The following is a 20,678-nucleotide window of genomic DNA, read 5'->3' on the forward strand; positions in this document are numbered from 1 at the left end:
GGCGGCTGCGGAGGGGGGGGCTGCGGCGGCGGGGGACGCGGCGGAGTCGAGGGAGGGTGGGGAGGTAGGCGATGGCAACCGCGAGGATGGCGCCAGGGCGGCCATGGCGGTGGCGACAATGGGGGCTTTGACGGTGGGCGCTGGGGCACGGGGGTCGATGGCGGCGGCGGCGGCGTCGGCGGCGGCGGCGGGGGCGGAGGAGGCCGGGAGAGCAGAGGCGGGAGATTGAGGGAGTATGGCGATGGTGGCGGCGGCGGGCCTGGGGCGGGGGCGGGGGAGATGGCGGTGCAGGAGGCGGGGAGAGCAGAGGAGGGAGATTGAGGGAGTGCGGCAATGGCGGCGGCGGGGGTGGGGAGCGCGGTGCTGGCGGCCGAGGGGGGGAGAGCAGAGGAGGGAGTTTGAGGGAGTACGGCGATGGCGGCAGCGGGGGCGGGGAGGGGGCGAGGGCAGCGCTGGCGGAGGGGGTGGGGAGCGCGGTGATCGCGGCGGCGGCGGCGCGGGAGGGTTGCGAGGTCGGCGATGGAGGCGGCGGCAGCGTTGGGGGCTGTGTCGGCGGGCGCTGGGCGCGGGGAGGGTTGGCGCCGGCGGCGGCGGTAGCGGGGAAGAGGGCGGTGCTGGCGGCGGAGGAGGGGAGAGCAGAGGCGGGAGATTGAAGCAGTACAGCGATGGCGGTGGCAAGGGCGGGGGCAGGGGTGAGGTCAGCGCTGGAGGGGGGTGTGGAGATCGCGGTGATGGCGGCGGATTTGGCGGTGGCGGCGGGGGCGAGGGCAGCGCTGTTGGCGGTGGCGGCGATCGAAGGTCGGCGAAGGGATCGAGATGACAGCCTCCGGGACTGAAGAGGACTGAGAAGAGGGTGTGCGGGGCAGCCCTGGCCGACGGGCCTGGTGTGCGGCCGGGGCTGCCAGCTTGTAGTGCCTGGCGGCTAACCCTCTGCTGGTCAGGGGGACCTTCGGCTGGCTGGGCGGCTGCAGAGAGGCAAGGGGCGGCAGGGGTTCGGAGGGAGCCACGCCGGGGCCGCGGCGCAAAAGGAGAGGCGAGCAAAAGCCTGCAGCTATTCCCAGGCGGTCTCCCATCCAAGTACTAACCAGGCCCCTCCCTGCTTAGCTCCCGAGATCAGACGAGATCTGGCGCGTGCAGGGTGGTGTGGCCTTAGGCGCTGGGACCCGGCTCCCGGCACTCCAAGAGCCTGCTCCCGACCTGCTTCTGAGCGCACGCCATGCTGCTGGGCCGCTCGGGTGGCGAGCATGTCTGCCCGAGCGCCTCCCGCCAGCTCCCCGCCTCCTCCAGACGCCGCTGGTGTGGGCGACGGGCTCCTCCTGGCCCGCAGCGAGGCCCCTTCGCGCCCCCCAGTGGCTCTAACGGGCCTCTGTCAGTTCCCTGACTGTGACATATGTCTGGGCGCCCTGGCATCCTGGGCCTCCCCAGGCCCCGAAGGGCTTTTACCCCGCCCCCCTACCCCAACCCCTCTCATCTCCCCCCAGCCCCACAACCGCACACCCCCCTTGCTGCTGTGCTGTCCCCACCTCTCAGGGCCACCGAGGGGGTCGCAGGGTCCTCTCAGTCCCCTCCACCCTAGGGACGTGCAACCCAGGCCCTGGCCCTGGCCGGCCCCACCCACTGGCCCAAAGCCAGGGAGAGCCACCCGCCACCAGGGGGCAGCACCTCCAGTCTGCCGCCACCCTTCCTCACACAGCCTTCTTTCTGGGTTCTCGCCCCTCGTCAGCGACCGGCGTCCCGCCCGATCACTGTTCACTTCACTGGCTACACGTCACCTCTCCTGACCCAGGGAGGTGAGAGAGAGGATGAGAGAAGGCCAGAGACGGAGCAAGAGAGAGGCGGAGAGAGACAGACGGGGACTGTGGGGACAGACTCGCAGAGAGCACTCTCCAGGCTCTGGGCCTCGCGTGGAGGGGTGCTGCGTGCGGGCTGCATGGATATCAGCTGTGACCGCTTGGCCATCAGCTGTTGCCAGTTGGCCATTGGCCACCGGCAGAGCTGCGGTGGCCAAGCTAGGAAGCGCGGATTGTGGACTGCAAATTGCAGAGGGGCGCGGACTGCAGTTGGCCGGCTTGGTGGGTCGGTAGGTTGGTGGGTCTGTTGGTTGGCAGAGAATCGGCCGGCAGGCTGGGGATCGGGCGGCTCCGGCTTGCCGAGTCTCCGAGCCAGCCGCCCGTGAGACATGGTGCTATGAGCCCCCTATCCGTGGTCTGTTGGTGTTCCCTCTTGGCCTCGCCAAATCCTGCATTCTTGTGCGGGCAGAGGGGCTAGAGTCCCCGCAGGACAGGGACAGACAGACAGAACGGGAGGAGGAGTAAGAGGGAGCGAGATGGAAATATGCTCGTATATGTACATGTATGTATCTAGACATACAGAGAGACATGGACAGAGACAGAGAAAGAGGGGGCTGGCACGCGGGGAGAGAGCTCCTGAGCCAGAGCCAGAGCCCAACAGGCACGTCACAGAGCCCGACGGATATGGGGTGGGGGAGGGTGTGAGGGACGCACAGGCGGGCACACGGACTGTTACAGACGCACTGAGGCTGTGTTGAAGTGGCAGCTCCTCCACCGGAGTGTGGTCGTGCCCGGGGCTGGGCTCCGCTAAGGAGGCATTGCCCTGGCGTTGGCAGTCACCATTGCAGCCTCCGGGGCGGGCCGCCAGGGTCTCCGGAGGGCCTGTGGTCTCTGAGCCCCGCCCAGGCACCCGCCCGCGGGAGGAGAGAGGCAGCCCCCAGGCACCCTGGTTGTGAGGGTTGTGCGCCTGCGTGCCTGCTCTGCCCTTGTGGTGGTCTCCCCCGGAGTCGATGGCGCGTGGTGTGTTGGGGTGCTGCTCCCGCCGTCCCCTGGTTTGTCCCGGCTCTTTGTGCCCTGTGTTTCAGGGACACCGTTGCCGGCGGGAAGGGAGGGCTCCTGGCTCTTGTGGGAGACGGGAGGGGACGCGCGGGGGTGTGGGGCGAGGTGCCTGCCAGCGGAGACAGAAGACTCCGGTGGGGCGGGGCGGGTGGGCGTCCCGTTTGCCCGAGGACACGCCGATCCTGTGTGTCGGGTCCCGGGGGCAGGCGCAGGGATGGGCGTGCCCTGGGCTCGGGCCGAGGTGCAAAGCACCGGCACGTCCTGGGATGGAGAGAGCCTGGTGGAGGCCTGCGCCGGCAGGCAGCCCTGGGCTTGGGCGTTGGGGGTTGCGGCGGCGGCAGGGTCGGGGAGCGAGAGGGAGCCCTGCGATGGCGGTGGCGGCGGCGGCGGCGACCGAGACGCGGCTGACTGCTGCAGGCTGACGGCCTGCCTCGGCGAAGAGCACTAAGAAGAGGGAGTGGGGGGGAGCCCTGGCCGACAGGCCTGGTGTGCGGCCGGGGATGCGAGCTTGTAGTGCCGGGCGACTGACCCTCCTCTGGCCAGGGGGACCTTCGGCTGCCTGGGCGGCTGCAGAGGGGCAAAGGGCGGCAGGGGTTCGGAGGGAGCCACGCCGGGGCGGCGGCGCAAAAGGAGAGGCGAGCAAAAGCCTGCAGCTATTCCCAGGCGGTCTCCCATCCAAGTACTAACCAGGCCCCTCCCTGCTTAGCTCCCGAGATCAGAGGAGATCGGGCGCGTTCAGGGTGGTATGGCCGTAGACGCTGGGACCCGGCTCCCCGCGCCCCAAGAGCCTGCTCCCGGCCTGCCTCTGACCGCGCGCCGTGCTGCTGGGCCGCTAGGGTGGCGAGCACGTCTGCCCGAGCGCCTGCCGCCCGCTCCCCGCCTCCTCCGGACGCCGCTGGTGTGGGCGACGGGCTACTCCTGGCCAGCAGCGAGGCCCCTTCGCGCCCCCCAGTGGCTCCACGGGCCTCTGTCACTTCCCTGACTGTGACATATGTCTGGGCGCCCTGGCATCCTGGGCCTCCCCAGGCCCCGAAGGGCTTTCACCCCGCCCCCCTACCCCAACCCCTCTCATCTCCCCCCAGCCCCACAACCGCACACCCCCCTTGCTGCTGTGCTGTCCCCACCTCTCAGGGCCACCGAGGGGGTCGCAGGGTCCTCTCAGTCCCCTCCGGCCCTAGGGACGTGCAACCCAGGCCCTGACCCTGACCGGACCCATCCACAGGCCCAAAGCCAGGGAGAGCCACCCGCGCCACCAGGATGCAGCATCTCCAGTCTGCAGCCACCCTTCATCACAAGCCTTCAGTCTGGGCCCTGGAACCCTCGTCAGCGACCGGAGCCCCGCCCGATGTCCGGTCCCTTCACTGGCTACACGTCACCTCTCCTGACCCAGGGAGGTGAGAGAGAGGATGAGAGAAGGCCAGAGACGGAGCAAGAGAGAGGCGGAGAGAGACAGACGGGGACTGTGGGGACAGACTCGCAGAGAGCACTCTCCAGGCTCTGGGCCTCGCGTGGAGGGGTGCTGCTTGCGGGCTGCATGGTCATCAGCTGTGACCGCTTGGCCATCAGCTGTTGCCAGTTGGCCACTGGCCACCGGAGGAGCTGCGGTGGCCAAGCTAGGAAGCGCGGATGGTGGACTGCAAATTGCAGAGGGGCGCGGATTGCAGTGGGCCCGCTTGGCGGGTCGACGGGCGGTGTGTCGGTGGGTTGGCAGAGAAGCGGCCGACAGGTTGGGGATCGGGCGGCTCCGGCTTGCCGTGTCTCCGAGCCAGCCGCCCGTGAGACATAGTGCTATGAGCCCCCTATCCGTGGCTCTGTTGGTGTTCCCTCTTGGCCTCGCCATATCCTGCGTTCTTGTGCGGGCAGAGGGACCAGAGTCCCCGCAGGACAGGGACCGACAGAGAGAACGGGAGGAGGAGAAAGAGGGAGCGAGATCGAAATATACACCTATATGTACCTGTATGTACCTAGACATACAGAGAGACATGGACAGAGACAGAGAAAGAGGGGGCTGGCACGCGGGGAGAGAGCTCCTGAGCCAGAGCCAGAGCCCAACAGGCACGTCACAGAGCCAGAGAGACATGGGGTGGGGGAGGGGGGAGGGACGCACAAGCGGGCACACGGACTGGGACAGACGCACTGACGCTGCTTTGAAGTGGCAGCTTCTCAACCGAAGTGTGGTCATGCCCGTGGCTGGGCTCCACTAAGGAGGCAGTGCCCGGGCATTGAAAGTCACCCTTGAAGCCCCCGGGCCGGGCGGGAGGGCCAGTGGGCTCCGAGCCCCGCCCAGGAACCCCCCGCCCCGCGGGAGGAGAGTGGCAGCCCACAGGCACCCTGGTTGAGAGTGTTGTGTGCCTGCGTGCCTGCACTTCCCCTTGTGGTGGTCTCTCCTGGAGTCCGAGGGCGTGCGGTGTGTTGGGGTGCTCCTCCCTCAGTCCCCTGCTTTGTCCCGGCTCTTTGTACCCTGTGTGTTGGGGCCACTGCGAGAAGGGAGGGTTCCTGGCTCTTGTGGGCGATGGGAGGGGGCGCGCGGGGGTGTGGGGAGAGGTGCCTGCCGGCGGAGACACAGGCTCGGCTAACTGCTGCTGGCTGACTGCCTGCCTCAGCGAAGAGGACTAAGAAGAGGGTGTGGGGGTGAGCCCTGGCCGACGGGCCTGGTGTGCGGCCGGGGCTGCCAGCTTGTAGCGCCGGGTGGCTGACCGGCCTCTGGCCAGGGGGACCTTCGGCTGGATGGGCGGCTGCAGAGGGGCAAGGGGCGGCAGGGGTTCGGAGGGAGCCACGCAGGGGCGGCGGCGCAAAAGGAGAGGCGAGCAAAAGCCTACAGGTATTCCCAGGCGGTCTCCCATCCAAGCACTAACCAGGCCCCTCCCTGCTTAGCTCCCGAGATCAGAGGAGATCGGGCGCGTTCAGGGTGGTATGGTCATAGACGATGGGACTCGGCTCCCCGCGCGCCAAGAGCCTGCTCCCGGCCTGCCTCGTGAGCGCCCGCCATGCAGATGCGCGGCTCCGGTGGCGAGCATCGACCCGCTGGCCGGCTCTGCCAGCACCGCGTCCCCCCCCCCCAGTCCGGCTCCCCGCCTCTTCCGAATGCCCCTGGCGTGGGCGGCGGGCTACTCCTGGCCGGCAGCGAGGCCCCTTCGCGCCACCCGAGGCTCCATGGGACACTGCCACTTCCCTGATGGTGCCAGAAGTCGTGGAACTCTGGCATCCTGGGACTCCCCGGACCCAGACCGCCATACACCCCGCCCCCCTACCGCCACCAGGTTTACCAACAACCGCACCCCCAAGGCTGGGGGAGGCCTGCACCAGCAGGCAACCCTGGGCTTGGGAGTTGTGGGAGGACCCCGCGGCGGCGGCTTGGGCGGCTGCGGAGGGGGGGGCTGCGGCGGCGGGGGACGCGGCGGAGGCGAGGGAGGGTGGGGAGGTAGGCGATGGCAACCGCGAGGATGGCGCCAGGGCGGCCATGGCGGTGGCGACAATGGGGGCTTTGACGGTGGGCGCTGGGGCACGGGGGTCGATGGCGGCGGCGGCGGCGTCGGCGGCGGCGGCGGGGGCGGAGGAGGCCGGGAGAGCAGAGGCGGGAGATTGAGGGAGTATGGCGATGGTGGCGGCGGCGGGCCTGGGGCGGGGGCGGGGGAGATGGCGGTGCAGGAGGCGGGGAGAGCAGAGGAGGGAGATTGAGGGAGTGCGGCAATGGCGGCGGCGGGGGTGGGGAGCGCGGTGCTGGCGGCCGAGGGGGGGAGAGCAGAGGAGGGAGTTTGAGGGAGTACGGCGATGGCGGCAGCGGGGGCGGGGAGGGGGCGAGGGCAGCGCTGGCGGAGGGGGTGGGGAGCGCGGTGATCGCGGCGGCGGCGGCGCGGGAGGGTTGCGAGGTCGGCGATGGAGGCGGCGGCAGCGTTGGGGGCTGTGTCGGCGGGCGCTGGGCGCGGGGAGGGTTGGCGCCGGCGGCGGCGGTAGCGGGGAAGAGGGCGGTGCTGGCGGCGGAGGAGGGGAGAGCAGAGGCGGGAGATTGAAGCAGTACAGCGATGGCGGTGGCAAGGGCGGGGGCAGGGGTGAGGTCAGCGCTGGAGGGGGGTGTGGAGATCGCGGTGATGGCGGCGGATTTGGCGGTGGCGGCGGGGGCGAGGGCAGCGCTGTTGGCGGTGGCGGCGATCGAAGGTCGGCGAAGGGATCGAGATGACAGCCTCCGGGACTGAAGAGGACTGAGAAGAGGGTGTGCGGGGCAGCCCTGGCCGACGGGCCTGGTGTGCGGCCGGGGCTGCCAGCTTGTAGTGCCTGGCGGCTAACCCTCTGCTGGTCAGGGGGACCTTCGGCTGGCTGGGCGGCTGCAGAGAGGCAAGGGGCGGCAGGGGTTCGGAGGGAGCCACGCCGGGGCCGCGGCGCAAAAGGAGAGGCGAGCAAAAGCCTGCAGCTATTCCCAGGCGGTCTCCCATCCAAGTACTAACCAGGCCCCTCCCTGCTTAGCTCCCGAGATCAGACGAGATCTGGCGCGTGCAGGGTGGTGTGGCCTTAGGCGCTGGGACCCGGCTCCCGGCACTCCAAGAGCCTGCTCCCGACCTGCTTCTGAGCGCACGCCATGCTGCTGGGCCGCTCGGGTGGCGAGCATGTCTGCCCGAGCGCCTCCCGCCAGCTCCCCGCCTCCTCCAGACGCCGCTGGTGTGGGCGACGGGCTCCTCCTGGCCCGCAGCGAGGCCCCTTCGCGCCCCCCAGTGGCTCTAACGGGCCTCTGTCAGTTCCCTGACTGTGACATATGTCTGGGCGCCCTGGCATCCTGGGCCTCCCCAGGCCCCGAAGGGCTTTTACCCCGCCCCCCTACCCCAACCCCTCTCATCTCCCCCCAGCCCCACAACCGCACACCCCCCTTGCTGCTGTGCTGTCCCCACCTCTCAGGGCCACCGAGGGGGTCGCAGGGTCCTCTCAGTCCCCTCCACCCTAGGGACGTGCAACCCAGGCCCTGGCCCTGGCCGGCCCCACCCACTGGCCCAAAGCCAGGGAGAGCCACCCGCCACCAGGGGGCAGCACCTCCAGTCTGCCGCCACCCTTCCTCACACAGCCTTCTTTCTGGGTTCTCGCCCCTCGTCAGCGACCGGCGTCCCGCCCGATCACTGTTCACTTCACTGGCTACACGTCACCTCTCCTGACCCAGGGAGGTGAGAGAGAGGATGAGAGAAGGCCAGAGACGGAGCAAGAGAGAGGCGGAGAGAGACAGACGGGGACTGTGGGGACAGACTCGCAGAGAGCACTCTCCAGGCTCTGGGCCTCGCGTGGAGGGGTGCTGCGTGCGGGCTGCATGGATATCAGCTGTGACCGCTTGGCCATCAGCTGTTGCCAGTTGGCCATTGGCCACCGGCAGAGCTGCGGTGGCCAAGCTAGGAAGCGCGGATTGTGGACTGCAAATTGCAGAGGGGCGCGGACTGCAGTTGGCCGGCTTGGTGGGTCGGTAGGTTGGTGGGTCTGTTGGTTGGCAGAGAATCGGCCGGCAGGCTGGGGATCGGGCGGCTCCGGCTTGCCGAGTCTCCGAGCCAGCCGCCCGTGAGACATGGTGCTATGAGCCCCCTATCCGTGGTCTGTTGGTGTTCCCTCTTGGCCTCGCCAAATCCTGCATTCTTGTGCGGGCAGAGGGGCTAGAGTCCCCGCAGGACAGGGACAGACAGACAGAACGGGAGGAGGAGTAAGAGGGAGCGAGATGGAAATATGCTCGTATATGTACATGTATGTATCTAGACATACAGAGAGACATGGACAGAGACAGAGAAAGAGGGGGCTGGCACGCGGGGAGAGAGCTCCTGAGCCAGAGCCAGAGCCCAACAGGCACGTCACAGAGCCCGACGGATATGGGGTGGGGGAGGGTGTGAGGGACGCACAGGCGGGCACACGGACTGTTACAGACGCACTGAGGCTGTGTTGAAGTGGCAGCTCCTCCACCGGAGTGTGGTCGTGCCCGGGGCTGGGCTCCGCTAAGGAGGCATTGCCCTGGCGTTGGCAGTCACCATTGAAGCCTCCGGGGCGGGCCGCCAGGGTCTCCGGAGGGCCTGTGGTCTCTGAGCCCCGCCCAGGCACCCGCCCGCGGGAGGAGAGTGGCAGCCCCCAGGCACCCTGGTTGTGAGGGTTGTGCGCCTGCGTGCCTGCTCTGCCCTTGTGGTGGTCTCCCCCGGAGTCGATGGCGCGTGGTGTGTTGGGGTGCTGCTCCCGCCGTCCCCTGGTTTGTCCCGGCTCTTTGTGCCCTGTGTTTCAGGGACACCGTGGCCGGCGGGAAGGGAGGGCTCCTGGCTCTTGTGGGAGACGGGAGGGGACGCGCGGGGGTGTGGGGCGAGGTGCCTGCCAGCGGAGACAGAAGACTCCGGTGGGGCGGGGCGGGTGGGCGTCCCGTTTGCCCGAGGACACGCCGATCCTGTGTGTCGGGTCCCGGGGGCAGGCGCAGGGATGGGCGTGCCCTGGGCTCGGGCCGAGGTGCAAAGCACCGGCACGTCCTGGGATGGAGAGAGCCTGGTGGAGGCCTGCGCCGGCAGGCAGCCCTGGGCTTGGGCGTTGGGGGTTGCGGCGGCGGCAGGGTCGGGGAGCGAGAGGGAGCCCTGCGATGGCGGTGGCGGCGGCGGCGGCGACCGAGACGCGGCTGACTGCTGCAGGCTGACGGCCTGCCTCGGCGAAGAGCACTAAGAAGAGGGAGTGGGGGGGAGCCCTGGCCGACAGGCCTGGTGTGCGGCCGGGGATGCGAGCTTGTAGTGCCGGGCGACTGACCCTCCTCTGGCCAGGGGGACCTTCGGCTGCCTGGGCGGCTGCAGAGGGGCAAAGGGCGGCAGGGGTTCGGAGGGAGCCACGCCGGGGCGGCGGCGCAAAAGGAGAGGCGAGCAAAAGCCTGCAGCTATTCCCAGGCGGTCTCCCATCCAAGTACTAACCAGGCCCCTCCCTGCTTAGCTCCCGAGATCAGAGGAGATCGGGCGCGTTCAGGGTGGTATGGCCGTAGACGCTGGGACCCGGCTCCCCGCGCCCCAAGAGCCTGCTCCCGGCCTGCCTCTGACCGCGCGCCGTGCTGCTGGGCCGCTAGGGTGGCGAGCACGTCTGCCCGAGCGCCTGCCGCCCGCTCCCCGCCTCCTCCGGACGCCGCTGGTGTGGGCGACGGGCTACTCCTGGCCAGCAGCGAGGCCCCTTCGCGCCCCCCAGTGGCTCCACGGGCCTCTGTCAGTTCCCTGACTGTGACATATGTCTGGGCGCCCTGGCATCCTGGGCCTCCCCAGGCCCCGAAGGGCTTTCACCCCGCCCCCCTACCCCAACCCCTCTCATCTCCCCCCAGCCCCACAACCGCACACCCCCCTTGCTGCTGTGCTGTCCCCACCTCTCAGGGCCACCGAGGGGGTCGCAGGGTCCTCTCAGTCCCCTCCGGCCCTAGGGACGTGCAACCCAGGCCCTGGCCCTGACCGGACCCATCCACAGGCCCAAAGCCAGGGAGAGCCACCCGCGCCACCAGGGTGCAGCATCTCCAGTCTGCAGCCACCCTTCATCACAAGCCTTCAGTCTGGGCCCTGGAACCCTCGTCAGCGACCGGAGCCCCGCCCGATGTCCGGTCCCTTCACTGGCTACACGTCACCTCTCCTGACCCAGGGAGGTGAGAGAGAGGATGAGAGAAGGCCAGAGACGGAGCAAGAGAGAGGCGGAGAGAGACAGACGGGGACTGTGGGGACAGACTCGCAGAGAGCACTCTCCAGGCTCTGGGCCTCGCGTGGAGGGGTGCTGCTTGCGGGCTGCATGGTCATCAGCTGTGACCGCTTGGCCATCAGCTGTTGCCAGTTGGCCACTGGCCACCGGAGGAGCTGCGGTGGCCAAGCTAGGAAGCGCGGATGGTGGACTGCAAATTGCAGAGGGGCGCGGATTGCAGTGGGCCCGCTTGGCGGGTCGACGGGCGGTGTGTCGGTGGGTTGGCAGAGAAGCGGCCGACAGGTTGGGGATCGGGCGGCTCCGGCTTGCCGTGTCTCCGAGCCAGCCGCCCGTGAGACATAGTGCTATGAGCCCCCTATCCGTGGCTCTGTTGGTGTTCCCTCTTGGCCTCGCCATATCCTGCGTTCTTGTGCGGGCAGAGGGACCAGAGTCCCCGCAGGACAGGGACCGACAGAGAGAACGGGAGGAGGAGAAAGAGGGAGCGAGATCGAAATATACACCTATATGTACCTGTATGTACCTAGACATACAGAGAGACATGGACAGAGACAGAGAAAGAGGGGGCTGGCACGCGGGGAGAGAGCTCCTGAGCCAGAGCCAGAGCCCAACAGGCACGTCACAGAGCCAGAGAGACATGGGGTGGGGGAGGGGGGAGGGACGCACAAGCGGGCACACGGACTGGGACAGACGCACTGACGCTGCTTTGAAGTGGCAGCTTCTCAACCGAAGTGTGGTCATGCCCGTGGCTGGGCTCCACTAAGGAGGCAGTGCCCGGGCATTGAAAGTCACCCTTGAAGCCCCCGGGCCGGGCGGGAGGGCCAGTGGGCTCCGAGCCCCGCCCAGGAACCCCCCGCCCCGCGGGAGGAGAGTGGCAGCCCACAGGCACCCTGGTTGAGAGTGTTGTGTGCCTGCGTGCCTGCACTTCCCCTTGTGGTGGTCTCTCCTGGAGTCCGAGGGCGTGCGGTGTGTTGGGGTGCTCCTCCCTCAGTCCCCTGCTTTGTCCCGGCTCTTTGTACCCTGTGTGTTGGGGCCACTGCGGGAAGGGAGGGTTCCTGGCTCTTGTGGGCGATGGGAGGGGGCGCGCGGGGGTGTGGGGAGAGGTGCCTGCCGGCGGAGACACAGGCTCGGCTAACTGCTGCTGGCTGACTGCCTGCCTCAGCGAAGAGGACTAAGAAGAGGGTGTGGGGGTGAGCCCTGGCCGACGGGCCTGGTGTGCGGCCGGGGCTGCCAGCTTGTAGCGCCGGGTGGCTGACCGGCCTCTGGCCAGGGGGACCTTCGGCTGGATGGGCGGCTGCAGAGGGGCAAGGGGCGGCAGAGGTTCGGAGGGAGCCACGCAGGGGCGGCGGCGCAAAAGGAGAGGCGAGCAAAAGCCTACAGGTATTCCCAGGCGGTCTCCCATCCAAGCACTAACCAGGCCCCTCCCTGCTTAGCTCCCGAGATCAGAGGAGATCGGGCGCGTTCAGGGTGGTATGGTCATAGACGATGGGACTCGGCTCCCCGCGCGCCAAGAGCCTGCTCCCGGCCTGCCTCGTGAGCGCCCGCCATGCAGATGCGCGGCTCCGGTGGCGAGCATCGACCCGCTGGCCGGCTCTGCCAGCACCGCGTCCCCCCCCCCCAGTCCGGCTCCCCGCCTCTTCCGAATGCCCCTGGCGTGGGCGGCGGGCTACTCCTGGCCGGCAGCGAGGCCCCTTCGCGCCACCCGAGGCTCCATGGGACACTGCCACTTCCCTGATGGTGCCAGAAGTCGTGGAACTCTGGCATCCTGGGACTCCCCGGACCCAGACCGCCATACACCCCGCCCCCCTACCGCCACCAGGTTTACCAACAACCGCACCCCCAAGGCTGGGGGAGGCCTGCACCAGCAGGCAACCCTGGGCTTGGGAGTTGTGGGAGGACCCCGCGGCGGCGGCTTGGGCGGCTGCGGAGGGGGGGGCTGCGGCGGCGGGGGACGCGGCGGAGGCGAGGGAGGGTGGGGAGGTAGGCGATGGCAACCGCGAGGATGGCGCCAGGGCGGCCATGGCGGTGGCGACAATGGGGGCTTTGACGGTGGGCGCTGGGGCACGGGGGTCGATGGCGGCGGCGGCGGCGTCGGCGGCGGCGGCGGGGGCGGAGGAGGCCGGGAGAGCAGAGGCGGGAGATTGAGGGAGTATGGCGATGGTGGCGGCGGCGGGCCTGGGGCGGGGGCGGGGGAGATGGCGGTGCAGGAGGCGGGGAGAGCAGAGGAGGGAGATTGAGGGAGTGCGGCAATGGCGGCGGCGGGGGTGGGGAGCGCGGTGCTGGCGGCCGAGGGGGGGAGAGCAGAGGAGGGAGTTTGAGGGAGTACGGCGATGGCGGCAGCGGGGGCGGGGAGGGGGCGAGGGCAGCGCTGGCGGAGGGGGTGGGGAGCGCGGTGATCGCGGCGGCGGCGGCGCGGGAGGGTTGCGAGGTCGGCGATGGAGGCGGCGGCAGCGTTGGGGGCTGTGTCGGCGGGCGCTGGGCGCGGGGAGGGTTGGCGCCGGCGGCGGCGGTAGCGGGGAAGAGGGCGGTGCTGGCGGCGGAGGAGGGGAGAGCAGAGGCGGGAGATTGAAGCAGTACAGCGATGGCGGTGGCAAGGGCGGGGGCAGGGGTGAGGTCAGCGCTGGAGGGGGGTGTGGAGATCGCGGTGATGGCGGCGGATTTGGCGGTGGCGGCGGGGGCGAGGGCAGCGCTGTTGGCGGGGGCGGCGATCGAAGGTCGGCGAAGGGATCGAGATGACAGCCTCCGGGACTGAAGAGGACTGAGAAGAGGGTGTGCGGGGGAGCCCTGGCCGACGGGCCTGGTGTGCGGCCGGGGCTGCCAGCTTGTAGTGCCTGGCGGCTAACCCTCTGCTGGTCAGGGGGACCTTCGGCTGGCTGGGCGGCTGCAGAGAGGCAAGGGGCGGCAGGGGTTCGGAGGGAGCCACGCCGGGGCCGCGGCGCAAAAGGAGAGGCGAGCAAAAGCCTGCAGCTATTCCCAGGCGGTCTCCCATCCAAGTACTAACCAGGCCCCTCCCTGCTTAGCTCCCGAGATCAGACGAGATCTGGCGCGTGCAGGGTGGTGTGGCCTTAGGCGCTGGGACCCGGCTCCCGGCACTCCAAGAGCCTGCTCCCGACCTGCTTCTGAGCGCACGCCATGCTGCTGGGCCGCTCGGGTGGCGAGCATGTCTGCCCGAGCGCCTCCCGCCAGCTCCCCGCCTCCTCCAGACGCCGCTGGTGTGGGCGACGGGCTCCTCCTGGCCCGCAGCGAGGCCCCTTCGCGCCCCCCAGTGGCTCTAACGGGCCTCTGTCAGTTCCCTGACTGTGACATATGTCTGGGCGCCCTGGCATCCTGGGCCTCCCCAGGCCCCGAAGGGCTTTTACCCCGCCCCCCTACCCCAACCCCTCTCATCTCCCCCCAGCCCCACAACCGCACACCCCCCTTGCTGCTGTGCTGTCCCCACCTCTCAGGGCCACCGAGGGGGTCGCAGGGTCCTCTCAGTCCCCTCCACCCTAGGGACGTGCAACCCAGGCCCTGGCCCTGGCCGGCCCCACCCACTGGCCCAAAGCCAGGGAGAGCCACCCGCCACCAGGGGGCAGCACCTCCAGTCTGCCGCCACCCTTCCTCACACAGCCTTCTTTCTGGGTTCTCGCCCCTCGTCAGCGACCGGCGTCCCGCCCGATCACTGTTCACTTCACTGGCTACACGTCACCTCTCCTGACCCAGGGAGGTGAGAGAGAGGATGAGAGAAGGCCAGAGACGGAGCAAGAGAGAGGCGGAGAGAGACAGACGGGGACTGTGGGGACAGACTCGCAGAGAGCACTCTCCAGGCTCTGGGCCTCGCGTGGAGGGGTGCTGCGTGCGGGCTGCATGGATATCAGCTGTGACCGCTTGGCCATCAGCTGTTGCCAGTTGGCCATTGGCCACCGGCAGAGCTGCGGTGGCCAAGCTAGGAAGCGCGGATTGTGGACTGCAAATTGCAGAGGGGCGCGGACTGCAGTTGGCCGGCTTGGTGGGTCGGTAGGTTGGTGGGTCTGTTGGTTGGCAGAGAATCGGCCGGCAGGCTGGGGATCGGGCGGCTCCGGCTTGCCGAGTCTCCGAGCCAGCCGCCCGTGAGACATGGTGCTATGAGCCCCCTATCCGTGGTCTGTTGGTGTTCCCTCTTGGCCTCGCCAAATCCTGCATTCTTGTGCGGGCAGAGGGGCTAGAGTCCCCGCAGGACAGGGACAGACAGACAGAACGGGAGGAGGAGTAAGAGGGAGCGAGATGGAAATATGCTCGTATATGTACATGTGTGTATCTAGACATACAGAGAGACATGGACAGAGACAGAGAAAGAGGGGGCTGGCACGCGGGGAGAGAGCTCCTGAGCCAGAGCCAGAGCCCAACAGGCACGTCACAGAGCCCGACGGATATGGGGTGGGGGAGGGTGTGAGGGACGCACAGGCGGGCACACGGACTGTTACAGACGCACTGAGGCTGTGTTGAAGTGGCAGCTCCTCCACCGGAGTGTGGTCGTGCCCGGGGCTGGGCTCCGCTAAGGAGGCATTGCCCTGGCGTTGGCAGTCACCATTGCAGCCTCCGGGGCGGGCCGCCAGGGTCTCCGGAGGGCCTGTGGTCTCTGAGCCCCGCCCAGGCACCCGCCCGCGGGAGGAGAGAGGCAGCCCCCAGGCACCCTGGTTGTGAGGGTTGTGCGCCTGCGTGCCTGCTCTGCCCTTGTGGTGGTCTCCCCCGGAGTCGATGGCGCGTGGTGTGTTGGGGTGCTGCTCCCGCCGTCCACTGGTTTGTCCCGGCTCTTTGTGCCCTGTGTTTCAGGGACACCGTGGCCGGCGGGAAGGGAGGGCTCCTGGCTCTTGTGGGAGACGGGAGGGGACGCGCGGGGGTGTGGGGCGAGGTGCCTGCCAGCGGAGACAGAAGACTCCGGTGGGGCGGGGCGGGTGGGCGTCCTGTTTGCCCGAGGACACGCCGATCCTGTGTGTCGGGTCCCGGGGGCAGGCGCAGGGATGGGCGTGCCCTGGGCTCGGGCCGAGGTGCAAAGCACCGGCACGTCCTGGGATGGAGAGAGCCTGGTGGAGGCCTGCGCCGGCAGGCAGCCCTGGGCTTGGGCGTTGGGGGTTGCGGCGGCGGCAGGGTCGGGGAGCGAGAGGGAGCCCTGCGATGGCGGTGGCGGCGGCGGCGGCGACCGAGACGCGGCTGACTGCTGCAGGCTGACGGCCTGCCTCGGCGAAGAGCACTAAGAAGAGGGAGTGGGGGGGAGCCCTGGCCGACAGGCCTGGTGTGCGGCCGGGGATGCGAGCTTGTAGTGCCGGGCGACTGACCCTCCTCTGGCCAGGGGGACCTTCGGCTGCCTGGGCGGCTGCAGAGGGGCAAAGGGCGGCAGGGGTTCGGAGGGAGCCACGCCGGGGCGGCGGCGCAAAAGGAGAGGCGAGCAAAAGCCTGCAGCTATTCCCAGGCGGTCTCCCATCCAAGTACTAACCAGGCCCCTCCCTGCTTAGCTCCCGAGATCAGAGGAGATCGGGCGCGTTCAGGGTGGTATGGCCGTAGACGCTGGGACCCGGCTCCCCGCGCCCCAAGAGCCTGCTCCCGGCCTGCCTCTGACCGCGCGCCGTGCTGCTGGGCCGCTAGGGTGGCGAGCACGTCTGCCCGAGCGCCTGCCGCCCGCTCCCCGCCTCCTCCGGACGCCGCTGGTGTGGGCGACGGGCTACTCCTGGCCAGCAGCGAGGCCCCTTCGCGCCCCCCAGTGGCTCCACGGGCCTCTGTCAGTTCCCTGACTGTGACATATGTCTGGGCGCCCTGGCATCCTGGGCCTCCCCAGGCCCCGAAGGGCTTTCACCCCGCCCCCCTACCCCAACCCCTCTCATCTCCCCCCAGCCCCACAACCGCACACCCCCCTTGCTGCTGTGCTGTCCCCACCTCTCAGGGCCACCGAGGGGGTCGCAGGGTCCTCTCAGTCCCCTCCGGCCCTAGGGACGTGCAACCCAGGCCCTGGCCCTGACCGGACCCATCCACAGGCCCAAAGCCAGGGAGAGCCACCCGCGCCACCAGGGTGCAGCATCTCCAGTCTGCAGCCACCCTTCGTCACAAGCCTTCAGTCTGGGCCCTGGAACCCTCGTCAGCGACCGGAGCCCCGCCCGATGTCCGGTCCCTTCACTGGCTACACGTCACCTCTCCTGACCCAGGGAGGTGAGAGAGAGGATGAGAGAAGGCCAGAGACGGAGCAAGAGAGAGGCGGAGAGAGACAGACGGGGACTGTGGGGACAGACTCGCAGAGAGCACTCTCCAGGCTCTGGGCCTCGCGTGGAGGGGTGCTGCTTGGGGGCTGCATGGTCATCAGCTGTGACCGCTTGGCCATCAGCTGTTGCCAGTTGGCCACTGGCCACCGGAGGAGCTGCGGTGGCCAAGCTAGGAAGCGCGGATGGTGGACTGCAAATTGCAGAGGGGCGCGGATTGCAGTGGGCCCGCTTGGCGGGTCGACGGGCGGTGTGTCGGTGGGTTGGCAGAGAAGCGGCCGACAGGTTGGGGATCGGGCGGCTCCGGCTTGCCGTGTCTCCGAGCCAGCCGCCCGTGAGACATAGTGCTATGAGCCCCCTATCCGTGGCTCTGTTGGTGTTCCCTCTTGGCCTCGCCATATCCTGCGTTCTTGTGCGGGCAGAGGGACCAGAGTCCCCGCAGGACAGGGACCGACAGAGAGAACGGGAGGAGGAGAAAGAGGGAGCGAGATCGAAATATACACCTATATGTACCTGTATGTACCTAGACATACAGAGAGACATGGACAGAGACAGAGAAAGAGGGGGCTGGCACGCGGGGAGAGAGCTCCTGAGCCAGAGCCAGAGCCCAACAGGCACGTCACAGAGCCAGAGAGACATGGGGTGGGGGAGGGGGGAGGGACGCACAAGCGGGCACACGGACTGGGACAGACGCACTGACGCTGCTTTGAAGTGGCAGCTTCTCAACCGAAGTGTGGTCATGCCCGTGGCTGGGCTCCACTAAGGAGGCAGTGCCCGGGCATTGAAAGTCACCCTTGAAGCCCCCGGGCCGGGCGGGAGGGCCAGTGGGCTCCGAGCCCCGCCCAGGAACCCCCCGCCCCGCGGGAGGAGAGTGGCAGCCCACAGGCACCCTGGTTGAGAGTGTTGTGTGCCTGCGTGCCTGCACTTCCCCTTGTGGTGGTCTCTCCTGGAGTCCGAGGGCGTGCGGTGTGTTGGGGTGCTCCTCCCTCAGTCCCCTGCTTTGTCCCGGCTCTTTGTACCCTGTGTGTTGGGGCCACTGCGGGAAGGGAGGGTTCCTGGCTCTTGTGGGCGATGGGAGGGGGCGCGCGGGGGTGTGGGGAGAGGTGCCTGCCGGCGGAGACACAGGCTCGGCTAACTACTGCTGGCTGACTGCCTGCCTCAGCGAAGAGGACTAAGAAGAGGGTGTGGGGGTGAGCCCTGGCCGACGGGCCTGGTGTGCGGCCGGGGCTGCCAGCTTGTAGCGCCGGGTGGCTGACCGGCCTCTGGCCAGGGGGACCTTCGGCTGGATGGGCGGCTGCAGAGGGGCAAGGGGCGGCAGGGGTTCGGAGGGAGCCACGCAGGGGCGGCGGCGCAAAAGGAGAGGCGAGCAAAAGCCTACAGGTATTCCCAGGCGGTCTCCCATCCAAGCACTAACCAGGCCCCTCCCTGCTTAGCTCCCGAGATCAGAGGAGATCGGGCGCGTTCAGGGTGGTATGGTCATAGACGATGGGACTCGGCTCCCCGCGCGCCAAGAGCCTGCTCCCGGCCTGCCTCGTGAGCGCCCGCCATGCAGATGCGCGGCTCCGGTGGCGAGCATCGACCCGCTGGCCAGCTCTGCCAGCACCGCGTCCCCCCCCCCAGTCCGGCTCCCCGCCTCTTCCGAATGCCCCTGGCGTGGGCGGCGGGCTACTCCTGGCCGGCAGCGAGGCCCCTTCGCGCCACCCGAGGCTCCATGGGACACTGCCACTTCCCTGATGGTGCCAGAAGTCGTGGAACTCTGGCATCCTGGGACTCCCCGGACCCAGACCGCCATACACCCCGCCCCCCTACCGCCACCAGGTTTACCAACAACCGCACCCCCAAGGCTGGGGGAGGCCTGCACCAGCAGGCAACCCTGGGCTTGGGAGTTGTGGGAGGACCCCGCGGCGGCGGCTTGGGCGGCTACGGAGGGGGGGGCTGCGGCGGCGGGGGACGCGGCGGAGGCGAGGGAGGGTGGGGAGGTAGGCGATGGCAACCGCGAGGATGGCGCCAGGGCGGCCATGGCGGTGGCGACAATGGGGGCTTTGACGGTGGGCGCTGGGGCACGGGGGTCGATGGCGGCGGCGGCGGCGTCGGCGGCGGCGGCGGGGGCGGAGGAGGCCGGGAGAGCAGAGGCGGGAGATTGAGGGAGTATGGCGATGGTGGCGGCGGCGGGCCTGGGGCGGGGGCGGGGGAGATGGCGGTGCAGGAGGCGGGGAGAGCAGAGGAGGGAGATTGAGGGAGTGCGGCAATGGCGGCGGCGGGGGTGGGGAGCGCGGTGCTGGCGGCCGAGGGGGGGAGAGCAGAGGAGGGAGTTTGAGGGAGTACGGCGATGGCGGCAGCGGGGGCGGGGAGGGGGCGAGGGCAGCGCTGGCGGAGGGGGTGGGGAGCGCGGTGATCGCGGCGGCGGCGGCGCGGGAGGGTTGCGAGGTCGGCGATGGAGGCGGCGGCAGCGTTGGGGGCTGTGTCGGCGGGCGCTGGGCGCGGGGAGGGTTGGCGCCGGCGGCGGCGGTAGCGGGGAAGAGGGCGGTGCTGGTGGCGGAGGAGGGGAGAGCAGAGGCGGGAGATTGAAGCAGTACAGCGATGGCGGTGGCAAGGGCGGGGGCAGGGGTGAGGTCAGCGCTGGAGGGGGGTGTGGAGATCGCGGTGATGGCGGCGGATTTGGCGGTGGCGGCGGGGGCGAGGGCAGCGCTGTTGGCGGTGGCGGCGATCGAAGGTCGGCGAAGGGATCGAGATGACAGCCTCCGGGACTGAAGAGGACTGAGAAGAGGGTGTGCGGGGCAGCCCTGGCCGACGGGCCTGGTGTGCGGCCGGGGCTGCCAGCTTGTAGTGCCTGGCGGCTAACCCTCTGCTGGTCAGGGGGACCTTCGGCTGGCTGGGCGGCTGCAGAGAGGCAAGGGGCGGCAGGGGTTCGGAGGGAGCCACGCCGGGGCCGCGGCGCAAAAGGAGAGGCGAGCAAAAGCCTGCAGCTATTCCCAGGCGGTCTCCCATCCAAGTACTAACCAGGCCCCTCCCTGCTTAGCTCCCGAGATCAGACGAGATCTGGCGCGTGCAGGGTGGTGTGGCCTTAGGCGCTGGGACCCGGCTCCCGGCACTCCAAGAGCCTGCTCCCGACCTGCTTCTGAGCGCACGCCATGCTGCTGGGCCGCTCGGGTGGCGAGCATGTCTGCCCGAGCGCCTCCCGCCAGCTCCCCGCCTCCTCCAGACGCCGCTGGTGTGGGCGACGGGCTCCTCCTGGCCCGCAGCGAGGCCCCTTCGCGCCCCCCAGTGGCTCTAACGGGCCTCTGTCAGTTCCCTGACTGTGACATATGTCTGGGCGCCCTGGCATCCTGGGCCTCCCCAGGCCCCGAAGGGCTTTTACCCCGCCCCCCTACCCCAACCCCTCTCATCTCCCCCCAGCCCCACAACCGCACACCCCCCTTGCTGCTGTGCTGTCCCCACCTCTCAGGGCCACCGAGGGGGTCGCAGGGTCCTCTCAGTCCCCTCCACCCTAGGGACGTGCAACCCAGGCCCTGGCCCTGGCCGGCCCCACCCACTGGCCCAAAGCCAGGGAGAGCCACCCGCCACCAGGGGGCAGCACCTCCAGTCTGCCGCCACCCTTCCTCACACAGCCTTCTTTCTGGGTTCTCGCCCCTCGTCAGCGACCGCCGTCCCGCCCGATCACTGTTCACTTCACTGGCTACACGTCACCTCTCCTGACCCAGGGAGGTGAGAGAGAGGATGAGAGAAGGCCAGAGACGGAGCAAGAGAGAGGCGGAGAGAGACAGACGGGGACTGTGGGGACAGACTCGCAGAGAGCACTCTCCAGGCTCTGGGCCTCGCGTGGAGGGGTGCTGCGTGCGGGCTGCATGGATATCAGCTGTGACCGCTTGGCCATCAGCTGTTGCCAGTTGGCCATTGGCCACCGGCAGAGCTGCGGTGGCCAAGCTAGGAAGCGCGGATTGTGGACTGCAAATTGCAGAGGGGCGCGGACTGCAGT

The 20,678-nt window shown here is 69.2% G+C and overlaps 10 pseudogenes; all 10 read right to left on the bottom strand.

The window, feature by feature from the left end:
• Positions 1–1,035: 1,035 nt before the first annotated feature.
• On the bottom strand, positions 1,036–1,155 carry LOC148757221 (5S ribosomal RNA; annotated as a pseudogene).
• A 2,331-nt stretch (positions 1,156–3,486) lies between these two features.
• LOC148757222 (5S ribosomal RNA) lies at positions 3,487–3,606 on the bottom strand (annotated as a pseudogene).
• Positions 3,607–5,655: 2,049 nt separating this feature from the next.
• LOC148757223 (5S ribosomal RNA) lies at positions 5,656–5,774 on the bottom strand (annotated as a pseudogene).
• Positions 5,775–7,241: 1,467 nt separating this feature from the next.
• Positions 7,242–7,361, bottom strand: LOC148757224 (5S ribosomal RNA; annotated as a pseudogene).
• Positions 7,362–9,692: 2,331 nt separating this feature from the next.
• On the bottom strand, positions 9,693–9,812 carry LOC148757225 (5S ribosomal RNA; annotated as a pseudogene).
• A 2,049-nt stretch (positions 9,813–11,861) lies between these two features.
• Positions 11,862–11,980, bottom strand: LOC148757226 (5S ribosomal RNA; annotated as a pseudogene).
• Positions 11,981–13,447: 1,467 nt separating this feature from the next.
• LOC148757227 (5S ribosomal RNA) lies at positions 13,448–13,567 on the bottom strand (annotated as a pseudogene).
• Positions 13,568–15,898: 2,331 nt separating this feature from the next.
• LOC148757228 (5S ribosomal RNA) lies at positions 15,899–16,018 on the bottom strand (annotated as a pseudogene).
• A 2,049-nt stretch (positions 16,019–18,067) lies between these two features.
• Positions 18,068–18,186, bottom strand: LOC148757229 (5S ribosomal RNA; annotated as a pseudogene).
• A 1,466-nt stretch (positions 18,187–19,652) lies between these two features.
• Positions 19,653–19,772, bottom strand: LOC148757230 (5S ribosomal RNA; annotated as a pseudogene).
• Between the last annotated feature and the right edge of the window lie 906 nt (positions 19,773–20,678).

Source organism: Rhinolophus sinicus, chromosome 9, assembly GCF_057876585.1.
Source record: "Rhinolophus sinicus isolate RSI-liver-muscle chromosome 9, RSI-T2T, whole genome shotgun sequence".
In the NCBI taxonomy this organism is placed as follows: Eukaryota; Metazoa; Chordata; class Mammalia; order Chiroptera; family Rhinolophidae; genus Rhinolophus; species Rhinolophus sinicus.